This window comes from Oryctolagus cuniculus, chromosome 10 (assembly GCF_051225735.1).
Source record: "Oryctolagus cuniculus isolate XC-2025 breed Fujian yellow rabbit chromosome 10, ASM5122573v1, whole genome shotgun sequence".
Taxonomy (NCBI): domain Eukaryota; kingdom Metazoa; phylum Chordata; class Mammalia; order Lagomorpha; family Leporidae; genus Oryctolagus; species Oryctolagus cuniculus.
Window position 1 is genome coordinate 25738903 of NC_142876.1, and position 20603 is coordinate 25759505.

The window sequence follows — 20603 nt, forward strand, 5'->3', positions numbered from 1 at the left end:
AATATCTTCTCTTGAATAACTTCATGACAACATTCTTTAAAATTAGCTCATCCATACAGTTATCAACACACACTATCAAATGTCACCTATAATACGTGAACTCATGCTTTCATTATATACCCAATACAATCGAAAGTGGTAAGAAAAAATTATACAAATATTCATAGGTCATCAATTTTATTCATAAAGCCTGTAAAAGACTTTAGATAATGACAAGTTGCCAGCTTGTATCAAACTCTGAATGCTTTATTCCAACCCCATGTGAAGAGGAGGTCAACAGTTTTCTTTGTCGTTAAGTGACATATCACTATTTTTCTAAAAAGATTTATTTATTCATAAGGCCAAATCACAGAGACAGAGAAAGAGGGAGAGACAGAGATAGGAAGAGAGAGATCTTCCATCACTGATCCACTCCCCAAGTGGCTACAACAACTGGGGATGGTCCAGTCCTATGGCCGGGAACCCAGAATTCCATTAAGGTCTGCCACCCAGGTGGCAGGAGCTCAAATACTTGGGCCATCCTCTGCTGCTTCTCAGGTGCATTAGCAGGGGGTGGAATCAAAAGTAGAGCAGCTGGGACTCGAACCACACTTGGATATGGGACGCAGGCTTCCCAAGCAGCAACTTAATCCATTGTACCACACTGCTGGTCCTCATAAGCCCTTACTTTTCCCAGTGCAGATTGTACTCTGAATTTTATGACTCTCCACATTTTAAAATGTGATCTGTGTTTGCCCCTCTGCACCAATCATAGTGCTCATCATCACCAGTATTTTCTTTTAATTTTTTGCCAGGCAGAGTTAGACAGTGAGAGAGACACACAGAGAGAGTTATAGACAGTGAGAGAGAGACAGGGAGAAAGGTCTTCCTTCCGTTGGTTCACTCCCCTAATGGCCACCATGGCCGGCGCTGCACCAATCCAAAGCCAGGAGATGGGTACTTCCTCCCAGTCTCCCATGTGGGTGCAGGGACCCAAGCACTTGGGCCATCCTACTCTGCCCTCCCAGGCAACAGCAGAGAGCTGGACTAGAAGAGGAGCAACTGGGACTAGAACCCAGCGCCCATATGGGATGCCTGTGCTACAGGCGGAGGATTAGCCAAGTGAGCCACAGCGCCGGCCCTGCCTATATTTTCTATGCACAGATGCCCACAACCCTCCATTTCAGATGCTGAGACATGTGCCTGCTTGGGCACTCTCCACACTCTTCTATCTGGCTCAGCACCCATCCGTGAACAGGCTTCCACAGGCTGGGTCAGATCTCCTCCATGCTTTGCACCTCTCAATCTGTGTCCTATCCTTTCTTATGTCTTGTTTTGTTTTGAGAAGTGGGTACACAGTGGTGTTTTCACTGGTTCCTCATATCTTAGGAAACTCAAGAAAATGTTTAATTTTTAACAATGGAATGTAAAACAATTTTACATTTTAAAAAAATCTTATTATCAATGTACATATGTATAGACTGTAGTATGGTATTTCAATACCTGTATACAATGTGTCAAAACAGGGTAATCAAGGTTTCCCTTCACTGACATTATTTCATATTTGGAGGCTTGGAGCTTCTTTCTTCTATTTGTTCATAGAATATCTAGTAGGCTATTGTGAACCACAGCCTCTCCACACTGTGCTGTGTAACACCAAGGACTTATTCTTTCAATCTAACTCTGATTTGGTTCCCACTTCCCAAACTCCCTTTATCTCCACACCCCTTCCCAACTGATTATCATTTCTGTGTTCATGTTGAGGTCTTTTGTTTTGAAGCTCCCACTTACAAGACAGAACTTGCAGTATTTGTGTATCTCTGGCTATTTCACTTCTGGTGATGCCCTCCAGTTCCATCCATTTTGTTGCAAAAGACAGGAGTTCATTCTCTCTTTATGCTTGTTCCACTGTGTATACATACCGCATCTTCTCTACTTTTTGATTTTAGCAAGCCCTTTTTATGAAGCAATGACATGTGGTGGTTAGACTAATTTTGTTCACTTAACTATATCAGCTATATATTTGGGTGTTTTCTTGGCAAAAATTGAGTGACAATAACCATTGTTTTTGTACTAAAATGCCAAATTTTGAATGTTTCAAGCATATCCACAAATTCCTAACACTCATTTTTTGGAAGCACCTACTGAATCTCTCTGTACCAAAACTGATAAGATATGATAACAGGTCAATGATATTTCACACATGGCATCCTTTAGAAACTCGGATTATCCAGGCATAATCTGTGGTAGGCACAAACCTAGAGATAAACAGGTAGGTTTTTTTTGTTTGTTTGTTTGTTTTGTTTTGTTTTTTGGTGAAGATCATTATGCTGGGGTTGACGTTGTGATTTAGTGAGTTAAGGTACCACCTGCAATGCTGGCATCCCATATGGGCACCAGTTCGATTTCCCTGCTAATGTACCTGGGAAAGCAGAAGATGATGGCCCATTTATTTGGGTCCTGCCACCCATGTTTCAGGCTCCAGGTTTTGGCCTGACCAACCCAGTCCTGGCGATTCTTTCTCTGTATCTCCCTCCCTAACTCTTCCTTTCAAATAAATAAATAAATCTTTAAAAAATTATCATTTCGAAGACTTAATTATTTAAAGAAGAGCTATAATTGGTCAAAGAGTCAATTGGGAAAATCAAAAATCTCTTGGGTTCAGATTAGCCTGAAAAAGATTCAGAAAATGAGAGGGCAAGAAAAGATTCTATTTTTGCTGATAAAACGAAATGACAGGTAGATATCAACAATAAGAATAAATCTAAGCACACTCTGATTTAGTCAGCAGAATCATTGTCGTTTTCACAAAACAAAGCAAGGTGCTCACACAACAGGGTGTCTTCTGCCTGCTGCCAGCAGGTGGCGGTAAAGACTCCCTTAGATTCAGGGATTTGGGAACAATGTTCTCCACTCTAAACCTTACAAAATAAGGGGCTTCTATGACTGCCTTTCCCTGACCATGCCAGTTATCTTTTTTAGTAAAAAATTTGTGAAATTGTTTCCTAGTTTGTATTTGCTATTCTGTGAGGAGCTTTACAATAGAGGCATCTGATACTTTTGATGGGATAGAGTAGCAAAAACTGTCAAGTATCTTTTATGGAATCTCTCACTTAGAATCATAGGCTATTCACCAGCAAGTCATCTATGAAGTGCTTCCTAATGGTTTTTATGCCAAATCATACCATTTGGCAAAATGAAGCTCAAAATAATATTCTGGCTCAGAAACACAGAATAAGACCTGTTGGGCACAGCAATGCATTGAAGTGGAATGTTCCCTTGGGGGGCCAGCGCTGTGGCACAGCAGGTTAACACCCTGCCTTAAGTGCCGGCATCCCATTCAGGTGCCAGTTCTAGTCCCGGCTGCTCCTCTTGTAATCCAGCTCTCTGCTATGGCCTGAGGTAGCAGAAGATGGTCCAAAAAGCAGCTCCTGGCTGCAGATCTGGCCACTGCAGACAACTGAGGAGTGAACCAGTAGGTGGAAGACCTCTCTCTCTCTCTGCCTCTCCTTTTTCTGTGTAACTCTGATTTTCAAATAAATCAATCTTTAAAAATAAATAAATAGTTCACTGTGTGTGTGTGTGTGTATGTGTGTGCTGCTCCTCTTTCTTGTTAGATTAAGCTTCTGAAACCTCGCATGCATAGCGATGCTGGCTAGGGAATGACTACAATATGGAGGCCTTGGAATTGAAGTTAAGTGTGCGCTTTAGCAACACTAAGCATTAGTGGACATAGCAACAGCAGAGCCAGGACCCAAGCCATTTAGCGTGGCAGCAATCAGAATGACCACACCAAAGGGATGGGTTTCAGTTGCCTGGACCAAACTGCAAAGAATGAAATGTACCCGGGAAAGATTGTGCCTAGGAAAGACTGGAAGAGGTGCTGTGTAATTGGATGATCCCTCACTCGTAAGAGGGAAACATAGAATCACATTAAACTCGTAAATCTGCACCTATGTTAAAGCAGCATTTTGCAAGGAGGATAAACATCTGTTTGCAGTAGAGTTGGTAAAAATTCCGAGAGCTCTAAGATTACTACAGATCTTGTAAAAACCAATCCAGGGGCAAAAGTGAAGAGTATGACAGAATCGATTTATTTGAGACTGATATTAAATGAAAAGCCAGATCCTGAGGACAAAGTTGTAATAATGTTTCTCCTTCCTTTAGAGCCTCCAGCATCCTCTTTTTGCGATCTGTTAATGAAACCAATAGTTATGCTTTGGCTAGTGCTGTCATTATTAAAACATTCAAGTCTATATGTTTGCATACAGATTTACACATACACATAGATACAAATGTATGTATGTATGGATTTCTATTGGATAAAAGATACTTTATGAATGTATATTAATACTACAGTGAGTCAGATCTCCTGCCCAGGAGATAGCTGATGTTTAATGCCCAGTGGTCATAATCTAACTACAGATACACGCTCGCATGGCACATCTCAGCTTGCTACATGGGCAGGTGACTCCACACACTTATCAAAATGATAGACTTGTATAGATTAAAAACGAAAATATTCACCAAGAGTGAACCCTAATATAAAGTAAAGAATTCAGATGATAAGCAGATATCAGTCCAAGTTCATCTTTTATTACTGTGTGGTACAGGATGTTGATAGTAGGAGTGGTTTGCCCACGTGAGGGGTGGGAATATTTGGGAACTTATATCTTTGACTTAGTTCGGCTGTGACTCCAAAGGCACTCTAAAACATAAAGCTAATTAACAAATAAAATTCAGAAATGACCCCCACAGCAAGTTCCTGGTTTATTTATTCCAATATCATCTAATAGAAGGAGCTTGCTATCTTCTTCCCATCAATATCACAATTAAGAGCTATAGTTCAAATATACCATAGCCCCTTAGGCACATTAATCCCACAGTGTCTTAATGTTTTCTAGTCTGTCCCTTTTAAGTATATCTAGATGGTGCTGAAAATGAAAACATCTCTTGGCCCACTGAATTTAAGTGGACTCTTAACTCAAGATGTAATCCACATTGTCAACTGGAATAGCTTGTCACTTGAGATCTCCTCAAAATTGTCCTATATTCTTTTGTTTTAAGATTCATATATTTTACCAGAAAGTCACAGTTACACAGAGAGAGGAGAAGCAGAGAGAGAGAGAGAGAGAGAGAGAGAGAGAGAGAGAGAGAAAGGTCTTCCAGCCGCTGGTTCACTCCCCAGATGGCTGCAACAGCCAGAGCTGAGCTGATCTGAAGCCAGGAGCCAGGAGCTTCCTCTGGGTCTCCCACGCAGGAGCAGGGGCCCAAGGACTTGGGCCATTCTCTACTGCTTTCCCAGGCCATAGCAGAGAGCTGGATTGGAAGTGGAGCAGCAGGGTCTTGAACTGGCGCCCATAGGGGATGCCGGCACCAAAGGAAGTGGCCCTACCCGCTATGCCACAGCGCCGAGATGGCCAGATTTCTAACAGTATTAGAATGGCTTACATTCTTGAGGGCTTCTGTACTTCCAACCATGTATTTCTACTTTTTCTTCATGAAAACCCAGAAAGGACATGAAACGTATTTGTAGTCCATATTCATGTATATGGTAGACTTTACCAAAATTCAAATTTTTGGTAGGGTTTGAATCAAATTAATAGAAACAATTTTAACTTCAACAATAGACATCTCATTTTTAAAATGTCCTTCCATAACCTTCCCTGGAAGAACTGAGCCTGGCTGCTCAGCTCCTCTGTCCTCATTTCACTCTACCTCTCCAGTTCCTCTCACTCCCCCTGCTCATCCACTCTTCACTTTTCCCTTTCTGGGAAGAAAACATGGATTCCTATAATTTTCCTATCCAGAACAATCTAACCTTCTCCTTTTAGAGCTAGCTCTCCTGCTGATCTATGACCTCATATTACACCTTCCACACTGGTTTGTGAAGATATTTTGACAAATAAGTCTCTCTCCTAAGATGAATGTTGGTGCCAGCTGTTAAGATAATACATCTTTTACTTTGTTATACAAGTTAGAATGTATTTTATTTGTCCTGAAATGACCCCATCTGAGTTGAAAGGGATGATTAGAAGACAAACAAGAAGCTACTGAGAACCTCTAACATATGGGACACTTGGTTAGACGTGTTTGTATACGTTTTAATATAAAACAGGCAATAGCTCAATGGGACATCTAGCTTTGCTAGTTTTATTTTACAGATCATTAAATAAAGCCTCAGAGAGGTTGAAAAATCCACTTGAAATCACACATTAATTTAGCAGCACTAGATTTGAGAAGTCTTATCTGATAACAAAGTAATTTGTGTTATCCACCTATTGTCATAAAAAAGGAATATGAGTAACTGGAAGGAGCACTGCACTGTACATTGTTGATGGTTTTATATTCCAAGTAAGGAACTTACACCTGTGTGACCTTGGGAGCAACTCAAGCTCCTCTGATCTCCATCAATTTTGTCTATAAACATGTGATATTCTTGATCTACTTGAGATGAGTACGGATTAAACAAGGCAATTTATATGAACAGATTTCATGGATCAGAGATGGTTTAGTTTAACAACTAAGAGCACAGAATTTGGTCAAGGTTGCCCTAGATTTAAATTATGGACCAGATGATACATACAGTATGACCTCAGGCAAGTTCACACCTCTCTAAGCAGTAGCTTCTTCTGTGTTTAACAGAAATAATGAATACTGGTTTCTATCATTTTGTGTATACAATTTTAAAGTGTTTAACACAACCTGACACATGGTGAGACTCGAATAAATTTAATGAAAATCTCAAAAATGAACTATGCTACCTGGAGTTGAGCAATATGCTGCCAATGTCTTCTCCAGGGTGTCTTCAAATCATTAATAAGAACACCAAACGCAAATGGCAAAGAGTTGTTGGAGAACTCAGGAGCTGTACTAACTCCTATTCCAACATCAAACCTTCACACTCTCCCACCTCCTCAAGAAAAACTTGGTTTAGGAAGATCGGGGGCACATTTAAGTTTTAAGGAAAATTTGGTTTGCAAAGATTTGGTGTATGCTTACAACCAGTCGCCTATTGGGTATTTATAAACCCATCCTTTAAACCCAGGCACTTGCAAAGTGTGACAGAAGCAAGTTCATGGCCTTTGTTATTGCCCCTGACCTGATAACCATTGGCCCAGTGGAACTGAGGCTCCATCAGTTCAATTTCCTGCTCTGCATTGGTTGTGAGGAGTATCCTCTCCAATATCTCCTCCTCCAAGAAGATGAAGTTTGCTCTCTGATATGGGAAGAGAAGCAGCTCTACTCTCTGTAGCTTTATAGTATGTTGATACAAGTAATTTTAACGGTAACATTATTATTGTTTTTCTAAAGACTGAAGCCCTCTCTCCTAAGGTGTGTTCCTTGATAAATCTGAGTTCTAATCATTAGTCTGCCCCAGAATCACTGATGTTTCTTCTGTCTGTACTTCCTGAAGAACCATGATGACCTCCAGGGAGGTGTCCTACATGCATCCCTTATCCTCCTTTAATAGGGCCACATTCAATTTCTCTCCTAATCAATGACTAAGACTTTAGCATTGTTTACGGAATGTAAAACAAATTTAAAGGAGCAAATATGTTTCTTCCTTCCTTTCATCAATGCTTAAAAAGCAGAACAGAATTGGATCTGTGTGTGACAGAGGAACATTTTGGAAACAAGAAAGAACTCAGGGGATGTGTGTATTTGTGCTATGGGGAAGGCACCCATCTGAATTAATCAACTTCAGTTCCTCAGGAAGCAAGCCCAGCACTGCTTCATTAGCTCACCGTGCATCAGGTTCTGCTGTTTATCTTCCTGGCTTAGAATAACCAAAATGAAGTATTTCCTTCCAAGTCTCTAAGAAAAGCAGCTACTTTTCACGAAGCAGAGAAGGTGTCTGCCTTTGAATACATTTTGATATGACTACCATCTTAAGAGAATTTTCAGTCTTCAAGATATCAAAATTATCTGAGTCTGTGAAGGTGAAGAAAAATATTGTATTTAAAATCTTAATTTTATAAGTGGCATGTGCTTAGCAATTGTATATGTACATGCATTATATACTTATGCATATTATATCAATTATATATGAACATGTGTGATGTATCAATTGTGTGCTAGGCAGAAGCAGCAAGATGTATTGGGACATGTCCCTGAGCTCTGAAGATAGCCGATACTCATATAGACATGCGTTTGTGTGTGTGCATGGACATCCATGTTTAACCTAAGCCCACCAGCCAGTGGGCACAACTGTGGTTACTTCCATGAGACTTTCACTTTTGTGATACAAGGAATCAGATGCCTTTCAATGCACCCTAAGGATGCTCCTCAGTTATTTATGGGAGCCCTAAGAATCTACCCAGGCTGCCCACATGCCTCTGGCTGGTCTTGACTGCGCCCAACCACCAATGCTGCTGGGCTCAACTTTTATTTGAAACTCTCAGGATTTCCAAGTCTACCTCCCCTGGGCTGAAATACAGAGAGATCAATGCTTTTTGTGAAATAAAAGGTTTAAGCTTTTTCTTTTAAAGTTCAGCTCAGCTGGGGTTATTTCGCAGGAGATTTCTCAGCTTTCAGAGTTTTATAAGAGTTCCTTAGGGTCATGTGCTCAGGCGTTTTTTCATCTCTGGATAGTGGCGCAGGATGGGTTCAAGTGCAAAGACTCCCTCCCATTCCTTTCAGCAGCAAAACCTCTTCCATTCACTCATCTCTCACCCAGCCTACCAAAAGGTTCCTCATCATGAAAACACTGTGTGCAAATCTGTTTGGAGACAAAAGGAAACCTTTGGCTGCTGCATCATAGATATGCACACTTAGGTAGTTCAGTACTGTGCAACATATACAGTATCTCTCTTTATTATTCATTTATTTCTTACATTTTAGACCTAAACAAGTACAGGTTAAAATACAAAATCCCACTTACCATCCAGGTAAATGAGACTAATTCATCTTACCTCTAGCAGTCTCCTAGTCCTCATTTGCAAAAATGAGAATAACAATACCTATTTTGTTCTGTTGTTTTGAGGGTTAAATGAAATACTGCAATTTGCTCATTTAGCATTAAATCATTACCCACTTAAAAAAAATCCTAGAGAGGCCAGTGAGTATGTAGGTGGAATAAATATATTGTATATCTAAGGCAAATTAGAAAATTTTAAATATATATGTTTATGTTACACACAAATATAGTTCTAAAAGTTCATGGAAATGGAATTGAAAGTTTATTTTGGTGCACAAAAGTTTGAAATTCATGCATGCATTTTTCACATTATGCAGTGTCCATGAAACGTTCATAGATTTCTCATGTATGTATGTGTATTTACATACTAGTATATGCACAATGCACAGATAAATGCGAATATATACAGTCACAAAAACACAAACACATATTTCAAATTGAAGCTTTGCATGTTAAGATCTCACTTTCTCTGCCTAGACACTTAAATTCCCATAGTTGGCCTAATCTTGATTCCAGAACTCCCTTCTCCAAGACTGTTTCCCATCAATAGATACTAAACACAAAGGCACTAAAGACAACTTTCCCCAAGCTACTGCTTCACCGTTCATGGCTCAGAGGAAGTCTTCCTAATTTGACTATCTTGAAGTAAATGATTCAGAAGCAATTTGACTCAGGTATAATTTTCTCTCAGTATATTATTGTCATGCTATGGTTCTATTTGTCAACTGTCAGCACAGTTAGTACACTGCTACTGCTGAGAGGGACATTGATAGAAAAAGATGAGAGAGATGGAAAGGACAGAGTGACAGAGAAAGAAGTAGGAGACTGTGGCCTGGGAAAGCAGTAGAAGATGGCCCAAGTCCTTGGACCCCTGCATCCACGTGGGAGACCCAGAAGAAGCTCTTGGCTCCTGGCTTCAAACCAGCTCAGTTCCGGCAATTGCAGCCAATTGGGGAGTGAACCAGTGGATGGAAGACCCTTCTCTCTGTCTCTGCCTCTCCTCTGTTATTCTTTTAAATAAATAATAAAAATAAATCTTTTAAAAAAAGAAAAGAACTTTGCAATACAAAGAAACCGCTCAAATTCTTGACATTATTCAGAGAGATAACTGGCTTAACTTTTATATTTCCATACATTTTTATAGACAGGCAAACTTAGGGGAGAGCAGTATTTTGTATTTATCTCTATACTTTCAGTGGTAGAGGTGCATTTACTATAAAATCAGATGATTCGGTTTCCAGTTCAAAGCCTATGTATAATATTACCACATTTTCCAACTTGGATTCCAGAGAATACCACTGTTGTATAAGTTTAAACAGATATTCCATAAAAAGAAGTGCTTGAGTTCTAAGTTTGGACAATTTGGCTTACGACTTTGTGTAAGATTCACAATTTACAGTACTTTATTCAAAACAGAAATACCACAGGAAGGATGAACATAGGCAGGTAGGCAGAAAGAAAAAGAAGGATGGATGGATGGTAGGTTTTTAACCTTTTTTGCCCTTGCATTTCCCACATTTGTTTGGGGAAATTTCTGGAGATTTTACAATGCTATAAAAACACTAACTCTTCCATGAGGAAGTAGTCTTATCTACATAGCAAGGAGAAAATAGCACACATCTTACACCGATACTGTAAAAATTGAGTTAATCCATACAAACTTTAACAGAGTAACCAGCATACAGTGAGTCCTCCATATATGTTAACCATTTTTGTTATTATTAAGGCTCTGATTGTTGTTAACAGTAAAAGACACTGCTTCTTGAGGATGCCAGTTTGAGAACTGGAAGTCAGGTGTGGTAAACTGCAATAATGGTTGTAGTTTTTTCCTCTCTCATCAAAGGGAGGCGTGTATGCCTCTATCTCTTGAATCTCTGCTGGCTTTGATCAGTAGGATGTGATTCTAACCTATGGTTCAAGAGACAGACCTTGAAAATTTAGACTCTCATTCTTGAAACTCTGTCATCTCCAGAGGACCTCCATGCACACAATCACAAACAAACCTGATGGAGGATTGGGCCACCCTTGAGAGAGGCCCCCTTACTTCCTGTCAAAGCCTTTGTAAAAGAGTCAACCCTACCAACAAACCAGCCAATCATAGTTACAGGAGTAAGACAGTCCAGATGAGATAGACCACAATAACCACCCTGTCACCCTGCTGGATTATAAACAAAACACAGAGATGTTTTCAGCCTTAGAGCTCTATGACAGTTTGCTAAGTAGGAATAGCTAACTGATAAGTCTAGGGGAAAAATATCAGAAAAAAAGCGCATGCTTCTGAATACAATGCTGTATGTTGGGCTATTTATAAACAGTCACTGATGTATTTTAAAAAGGATGCAACATCTGTTTGGAGTTCCAAATTCTAAAGCAAAAAAATTTTTGCAAATATACTCATATCTGCATTTAATCCCACCATCAGCAGTATTTTAAACTTGAGAAAGCCAGCAATCTATGTATAGCCAAACTTCTTGACAAAGTCATATGCACCTATATGCCCTGGCAGTGACACCTTAAGTAGATGAATAAGGTTCACATTGCAAAGATAGGATGCTACTCAAATCTCACTGGGGACATCATTTTTGTAGAGCATCTCCTAGTGTTTCTCACTTAAAAATACAACACTCTCGTTTATACTCCATCATTTTCTTTAAAGTCTGCACAAAAAGGCCAAAATATTGAGATGGTTTTCTGCTTAATCACTCATATTTAAAACATTGCATGGTATAATTGATAATACAAGTATCTGTATCACATAATTCCCTGGAGAACACTTATGTTATCATAACACACTTTCCTGAAGATAATGTTGAGTATCCATAGACGTATTTTCTCATCAGCAACTCTACAACTAAATTTATTAACTTAACCTTACACCACAAGAAAATGACTACTACTAGTATGTATCGTAATGAAAGTTTGAGTCAACAAAATACTTTAAATTAGCCCAACAAACATTTGTTGATGATTATGTTTTAACACTTCGATGGCAATTAATTACTCCAAGTATACCATCCTGGCCCTCAAAGATCTTCCAGTCAAAATTTACCTGAAGGGCAATTAGAATTCAAACCACGCATACTCAACAACAGTTCTAACCTTGTATATAGTCACTAATTTGAACATTGATCTGCACATAATAGACATTATTTATTATATTGCCAATGACTAACAGAGATAAACTACCTGGAACCAAGTACATCAACAACTTGCAGAAAGAGTGAGCATTTAGTTGCCCACATCCCACACCAGAAGACCTGAACTTGATTCCCATTTCTGGATCCTGACTCCAGTTTCCTGAGGCATCAGTGATGGCCCAAGCAATTGGGTTTCTGTCACCTACATGGGAGACCTGGGTTTTGTTCCCAGCTTCTAGCTTCAGCTCTGGCCCAGGCTCCGCCACCGTGGGTATTTGGAGAGTGAATAACCAAGAAGATCAGAGAGCTCTGTTTCCCTCTTTCTTTCTATTCTTGTCAAATAACAAAAATGTTAAAACAGTGGGGCATTCTTCTTGCCAACTGCAGAGATAAATACTATGCTGTGCTTCTTCCAACAACCATCCTAGCACTCAGTCACCAGGGTACTGCAAATCAAATGTTTACCAGTGGGTACTGTTTGCTTTCTATGTGAGTATTTTGAAAGGGGAGTTAACTTTAGATATTTGGGTATAACTGCTGAAATCACTGGCTTTAGCCTATAATTGGGAGTTTGCACCTTCACAAGACTGCCATGAGTTCAAATTCTGATTTTGCTCAATTTGTAGCTGTGCAATATTGAGCAAGTAACCTCCCTCTCTTTTGCTTTCTCAATGCTGTTTTTTTTTTACCCCTTTGGTTCTTAGTCCTATCATTATGATCAATTGTGAACAGAAATTGATCACTGGGACTAGTGAGATGGCATTGGTACATGCCACCTTGATGGGATTGAATTCGAATCCCCTGGTATGTTTCTAATTCTACCATTTGAGGTAAGTCAGCTTGAGCATGTCCCAAATTGCACATCTCTTCCCTCTCTTATTCCCACTCTATATTTAACAGCGATCACTTTTCAGTTAAGTTTCAGCACTTAAGAAGTATTGTGTATTGATTACAGTATTCAACCAAAAGTATTAAGTAGAACAAACAAACAAAAATACTAAGAGGGATAACATATTAAGTTGCTCATCAACAGTCAGGGTGAGGGCTGATCAAGTCACCGTTTCTCATAGTGTTCATTTCACTTTAACAGGTTTCCTTTTTGGTGCTCAGTTAGTTGTCACCTATCAGGGAGAACAAGTGGTATTTGTCCCTTTGGGATTGGCTTATTTCACTCAGCATAATGCTTTCCAAATTCCTAACAGGGATCACTTTTAAGTTAAAATTTAAACACCTAAGAATAATTGTGTGTTAATTACAGAGTTCAACCAATGGTACTAGAACAAAAAAAAAAAAAAACACTAAAATGGATAAATATTACATTGTACATCAACCATCAGGACAAGAGCTGATCAAGTCACTGTTTCTCATAGTGTCCATTTCACTTCAACAAGTTTCCCCTTTGGTGCTCAGTTAGTTGTCGCTGATCAGGGAGAACATATGATATTTGTCCCTTTGGGACTGGCTTATTTCACTCAGCATAATGTTTCCCAAATTCCTCCATCTTGTTGCAAATGACTGGGTTTCGTTGTTTTTGACTGCTGTATTCAATAGGGTACATGTCCCATAATTTCTTTATCCAGTCTACTGTTGATGGGCATTTGGGTTGGTTCCAAGTCTTAGCTATTGTGAATTGAGCTGCAATAAACATTAATGTGCAGACAGCTTGTTTGTTTGCCAATTTCATTTCCTTTGGGTAAATTCCAAGGAGTGGGATGGCTGGGTTGAATGGTAGGGTTATATTCAGGTTTCTGAGGAATCTCCAGACTGACTTCCATAGTGGCTTGACCAGTTTGCATTCCCACCAACAGTGGGTTAGTGTCCCTTTTTCCCCACATCCTCTCCAGCATCTGTTGTTGGTAGATTTCTGCATGTGAGCCATTCTAACCGGGGTGAGGTGAAACCTCATTATGGTTTTGATTTGCATTTCCCTGATTGCTAGTGATCTTGAACATTTTTTCATGTGCCTGTTGGCCATTTGGATTTCCTCTTTTGAAAAATGTCTATTGAGGTCCTTGGCCCATCTCTTAAGTGGGTTGTTTGTTTTGATGTTGTGGATGCTGTTTTGATACGTGTACAAACAAGGACAGAATGTATCATGCTATGAGGCAAAAATATTATTTTATTTCTGATTTCTTTTTTAAGACATGAAGAGCTTACTATTCCAAGGATTTCAATTCTCAAACCACTGTGATTGGTGCATGGCAGCATCATCTTCTACAGAGACCGTAAGAACAATGAGAACCTGCACTCTGCTCAATGTTGACAAATCAATGAAAATACTAAGTAGCCATGGGACAGCTGGTCCCTGAATTGAAGAGCTTTAGAAACCTATTTAAGAGGCTTCACGACACAAGGACATTTCAATAGTCTTTGCAATAGCAGTTCCTGTTTTATTTATTTCATAGTAGAGGTCTTTGAATCTAAATTTAACACTCTCCTCTCATAGCCTCTTTCTTTCCTTTATCAATCCCCCTGCTTACTCACTCCATTCATGTTTTCCCCTGGCCCAGGACATAGACATGTGGGATCCTGCACCAGAGAAATGTGCACCAAATCTTTGTTTTTTATCCTCTGATATCAGTTTTTAACCACAGCCTGTTATTAAATCACCTAAAAATTGCATTTTGCCCTATAGGCCACAGCGATGTATAACATGGAAGGAATCTCAGTGAAGCATTAGATTTACAGAGGGTATGAAGACTGTTTAAGTGACTCACAGCAAGCACAGAATCAAGAGCATCCTAAGTGTGTTTTTACAGAAAATACAATAAAATACAGGCAATACTATAATGCACACGACTTACTTGTTATAAAGATACAGAAAGAATTATGGAATCTTGTCAGGCCTCGGATCACATTATGAACACTAATGTTTATCTTCTATGCCTGGATACCAAGTCTAATAGGAGGCTGTCCTGTGAGAAACAACAGCTCTTTTGTGTGCTGGGATTTTTCTTTGTGTTGTAAAAGTAAAAGCAGAGGAACAATAAATTACTCTAGGTTCTGGATAAACATATGCTTATTGTACTCAAAATGTTTAAAGGAATAAAACCATTTTCTAGGTCAGTTACTGGGAAAGAGGAAGAAGCAAGAATGTCCAACTCATTCGATTAACAACTTGTATAAATGGAATTTCTTGAATCATTGTTCAATTCCTCACTTAACTGGAGCCTAAAGCTGTACTTTCCCTCTGGAAGCATTAGTAGTGTAGATTTGTTTTTCATTATGACACACAACATATTTTTAGGAACATCTGACACACTGGGAATCAGCATGGTCTCTTGTTTGCAGCTTTCTTGGATCTAACAGGGCACCATCTGTCCAAAGACATTTAGGTCTTTGAACAATGTTACCTGATTTAATAAAATAGTGGTGACTTAGACCTTCCCAGGCACATCTATCTCCCAATTCTTCTGGAAAGGGTGTCAGGCTTTAAAATTATAATGTTTACAGGAGCAGCATAATGCAGAAGGAATTCCTGTAAACTATTCTGAAATTTACATCTCTTTTAACAGAGTACTAGAGAGAACATTAGAAATTTGCCAAGGTTTATCTTTTCCCCTGTGGTGACTTAGATGGGAGGAAGAAGGCTTAGAACAAGCCTGGCCACAGAGTCACTGGTCCAGGTCTTCAGTCTCAAGCATGAGAGGTTAGCAAGCAGTTAAGTATAGGAGAGAGCACACCTGGAGCATGTGCATGGAGAAAGGCTAGGAATCTGGGAGTCTGCATTAAGTGCACCCCTCTTATCCACAGGGGGTAAAGTTCAAGATCCTTTGTGGATGCCTCAAACCACGGATAGGACCCAAAACCTTATATTCTATGTTTTTGCCCATACATACTTATTATCGTAAAGTTTGACTTACTAATGAGGAATAATAAGAGATTCACACAATGGCTAAAAATAAAATAGGACCATAACAATATATTGTCATAAATGTTATTGTGTGTTTTCTTCTCTCACTCCAAATATTTTACTGTACTGCATTTTCAGACCATGGTTGATCACAGGTAACTGAAACAGTACATAACAAAATCATGGCTAAGCGGGAACTACTATATTTGGGATCAAAAGTAGGTGCTTGGCTGAAAAAGAGGATGAGTTGTAGCTCACATAGTGAAGACAGAAGCAGAGGGATTAGGAACGGACCTAGGGTGCACCAAGAATCTGAAAAAGTCTTGGGGCAGGGCTAAGAAGAGAAAAACGGGAAACAGGAGGAATGTGAGAACAAGACACGGAAGATCAAATTCCCTCTCCTGATCTCTGAGTTCAATAAGCTCTTTTCTCAAAATCATGAAAAGTTAGTTCAAAGCAGATTTTGCAAACCAAGGTGTTTTACCAATGCCTTCACAATAAAACTAACATCCACCTCCCTGGCAGTCTAGAGAGAATGTGGTTACTTTGCAAAACTATAAAATGCATTGCTTTTGAAGCAGCCTGTTGAACTAAAGAGGAGGCTTTTGAAAAGATTCTCTCCAAAGTGCACCTTCATCGTCTAGGAAGCACCTTTGTGCTTAGCTCTAGAAAAGCATTAACTGAAGAGTTTGTTTCCTTTCCAACTTCTACTGTCTTTATGGGAAAATGGTCCTTTGCATCATCCAAAAATGATTTCCTTAAAAGAAATCATGCATTAATTCTTAGTGCTGAAATTTGTCTTCATATATGAAGAAAGTCATTGTAATGATAAAGAAAATAATTGTTTTTTCAACCAACTCTGTTTAAAACCGTCTGTCTTTATGTCCTGGTAGTATTAAAACAACAACGTAATAAAACCTGCCTTTCCTCTTTTTACATACAAATAGATGGGCATATCAGCAGATTCTGGGGTGAAGCCTTTGTAAAAGATTATCCACAAAATAAAATGCCTTAACATTTAAGAAAGAACACTCACTGTACTTCAAGTGGACAAAGTTCTCCTTTCAAAGACCTTGGCAGCTGTTAATTGAACTTTGGTAGAGATAAATGAAATAAACCTTCCATACTTTTTTGAAAAAAAAAAAAAAGATCAATAATGGAGAAGAAACACTGGATCCTAGAGGATGAGCTAAATTGTGGACAATGAAGTTGGTGGCTTCTGTATAAATGCAACATTACAGACACTTCTTCAATCTACCCCGGCTCCTGGAAGTCTTCAAAGTGGTTACTATGGCATTTGTGTGGAACTAGTAGTCAACAGATACTGACTATAGTACTGAATTCTCTATGATGGCTTGTATTCATCAGGGTTAGATGGAATAGTTTGGTGGATCCTTTTGGGTCTCAGAAAATGCTACTTCAATGTATTTTGCATTGAAGGACATTGGGAAGGCCTCAGAAGCAAGAAGGCCACTATGATCTTCCCCTACTTTTCTATGTGAGAATTGGCAATAAAGATATTCTCTGGCCTACCTTACCTGAACATGGGTCACGATACCCTCAATTCCAGAAGGGTCTGGTACCATATTAGAGAGGAAGGAGTGCTACCCAGAAAGACCAAGAATATGAACACTGATGTCTCACTGGACTTCTCCCTTCAGCCTATTACTATTAATTGTCCAATTAATTTCTACACAGCTGTCCATTCTTCACCAAACCTAAGCAAAATGACAGTTTTTCCTGGGTCTTTGGGCTTTCAATTCTTAAGGTTCCAGGGTCATCTACAGCTTTTATTAAATAAATTTATAACACTTTCCTGTGACTAATCTATCCTTTGCTACAGGAATGTGGCTGCCAAATTTGCCTGCTATTCCACAATGCCAGCACCATATTTCAGATTTTTTGCATTAAAATAAACATTTTTTATTCTATTTACCACAAATCTTAGAAGTACTTTTGTACCTCTGCAGGATTGTCTATTCTTCAAACCTAAGTAACCATAAGTATAGTTTGCCCTGTTTCTTTGGGTCTTTATTTCTGTAGTTTACTATGTCAAATGAAACTTAAATACATTTGTGTAGACTCTCTGGTTCATTTTATATATGGATTTCAGCTGTGAACTCTTTTTTTTTAAGATTTATTTTATTTATTTGAAAGGAAGAGTTATGGGCGGGGTGGTGGGGGGAGATCTTCCACCTGCTGGTTCACTCCCCAAATGGCTACTCCAAAGCCAAGAGCCTGGAGCTTCATCTAGGTCTCCCATGTGGGTTAAGGGCCCCAAGGACTTGGGCAATTCTCTGCTGCTTTCCCAGCCATTAGTCGGGAGCTGAATCAGAAACGGAACAGCGGGAGCTCACTGGTGCCCATATGGGATGCCAGCATTGCAGGTAGCAGCCTAACCCCCTTACGCCATAATGCCAGTACTCAGCTATGGACATTTCTATTGGTTAGGAAAAGGTACTTTTTCTTGTTTATAACTCTAAAGATGATATATTTTTTTAAAAAATGTCAAACAAGTAACCTGGATTAACAGTGAGTTTTCTTATAGGACAACTATGAATTTTATTAACTTCCAAAGTTGCTAAATCCAAAAGAATATCAAGCTATAGACATTTTTCAAAAGAGGAAATCCAAATGGCCAACAGACACATGAGAAAATGTTCAAGGTCATTAGCAATCAGGGAAATGCAAATCAAAACCATAATGAGGTTTCACCTCACCCCGGTTAGAATGGCTCACATGCAGAAATCTACCAACAACAGATGCTGGAGAGGATGTGGGGAAAAAGGGACACTAACCCACTGTTGGTGTGAATGCAAACTGGTCAAGCCACTATGGAAGTCAGTCTGGAGATTCCTCAGAAACCTGAATATAACCCTACCGTTCGACCCAGCCATCCCACTCCTTGGAATTTACCCAAAGGAATTTAAATTGGCAAACAAAAAGCGGTCTGCACCCTAATGTTTATTGCAGCTCAATTCACAATAGCTAAGACCTGGAACCAACCTAAATGCCCATCAACGGTAGACTGGATAAAGAAATTATGGGATATGTACTCTTTAGAATACTATACCGCAGTAAGAAACAACGAAACCCGGTCATTTGCAACAAAAGGGAGGAATCTGGAACACAGCATGCTGAGTGAAATAAGCCAGTCCCAAAGGGACAAATACCATATGTTCTCCCTGATCGGTGACAACTGACTGAACACCAAAAAGGAAACCTGTTGAAGTGAAATGGACACTATGGGAAACGGTGACTTGATCAGCATAGCCCTGACTGTTAATGAACAACTTAATACATTATCCCTCTTAGTAGTTTTTTTTTATCTGTTCTACTTAATATGACTGGTTTAATTCTGTAATTAATACACAGTTATTCTTAAGTGTTGAAAATTAACTGAAATGTGATCCCTGTTAAACATAAGAGTGGGAATAAGAGAGGGAAAAGATGTATAATTTGGGACATGCTCAAGCTGACTTGCCCCAAATGGTAGAGTTAGAAACATACCAGGGGATTCCAATTCAATCCCATCAAGGTGGCATGTACCAATGCCATCTCACTAGTCCAAGTGATCAATTTCAGTTCACAATTGATCATAATGAAAGGACTAAGAGTCAAAGGGAGCACATAAACAAGTCTAGTACCTGCTAACACTAACCGATAGAATAAATAAAGGGGAGAGTGATCCAACATGGGAAGCGAGATACTCAGCAGACTCATAGAATGGCAAATGTCCTAAATAGCACTCTGGCCTCAGAATCAGCCCTAAAGGCATTCCAATCTGGCTGAAAAGCCCATGAGAGTATTTCAGGCATGGAAAGCCAAGACACTCTGGAAAAAGATCTCTGTGAGTGAGATCCCAGTGGAAAGAACAGGTCATCAAAGAAGGAGGTACCTTTCTCTGAAGGGAGGAGAGAACCTCCACTTTGACTATGACCGTGTCTAAACAAGATAAGAGTAGGAGAACTCAGAGGGCTTCCATAGCCTTGGAAACTCATAACTGGAGCATAGGGAGATTACTGATGCCATAGACAGGAGTGTCAATTAGTAAAGTCAACAACAGGAGTCACTGTGTACTTACTCCTCATGTAGGATCTCTGTCCTTAATGTGCTGTGCATTGAGATTTAATGCTATAACGAGTACTCAAACAATATATTTCACTTTGTGTTTCTATGGGGGTGCAAACTGTTGAAATCTTTACTTAATGCATACTAAACTGATCTTCTGTAAAAAAAAAAAAAAAAAAAAAAAGAAATTATCAATTCCCAACTTGACTCTCACTGGGATTAAACATGACAATAGGTCTGCTCTGATTTCATCATCATTTAAAAAAAATCATCTATTATTTTTCACTTTATGTTTCTGTGTGGGAGCAAACTGTTGAAATCCTTACTTAATGTATACTAAGCTGATCTTCTGTATATTAAGATAATCGAAAATGAATCTTGATGTGAATGGAAGGGGAGAGGGAGTGGGAAAGGGGAGGGTTGTGGGTGGGAGGGACGGTATTGGGGGGAAGCCATTGTAATCCATAAGTCATACTTTGGAAATTTATATTCATTAAATAAAAGTTAAAAAAAAGTAAAAAAAAAGAATATACAATAATTGAGCTAGTTTTCAGGGTCCATTTGATCCATCACTCTATACTATATCTCAAAATAAATATAGGTAAAGAAACTAAAAGCTTGATTTAAACTATCCTGCAACACA

At 39.1% G+C, this 20603-nt stretch overlaps 1 protein-coding gene across 2 annotated transcripts in view; it reads right to left on the reverse strand.

The window, feature by feature from the left end:
- DCC (DCC netrin 1 receptor) overlaps window positions 1-20603 on the reverse strand; it is a 1201543-nt gene that overhangs the window by 737510 nt on the left and 443430 nt on the right. The window lies entirely within an intron of this gene.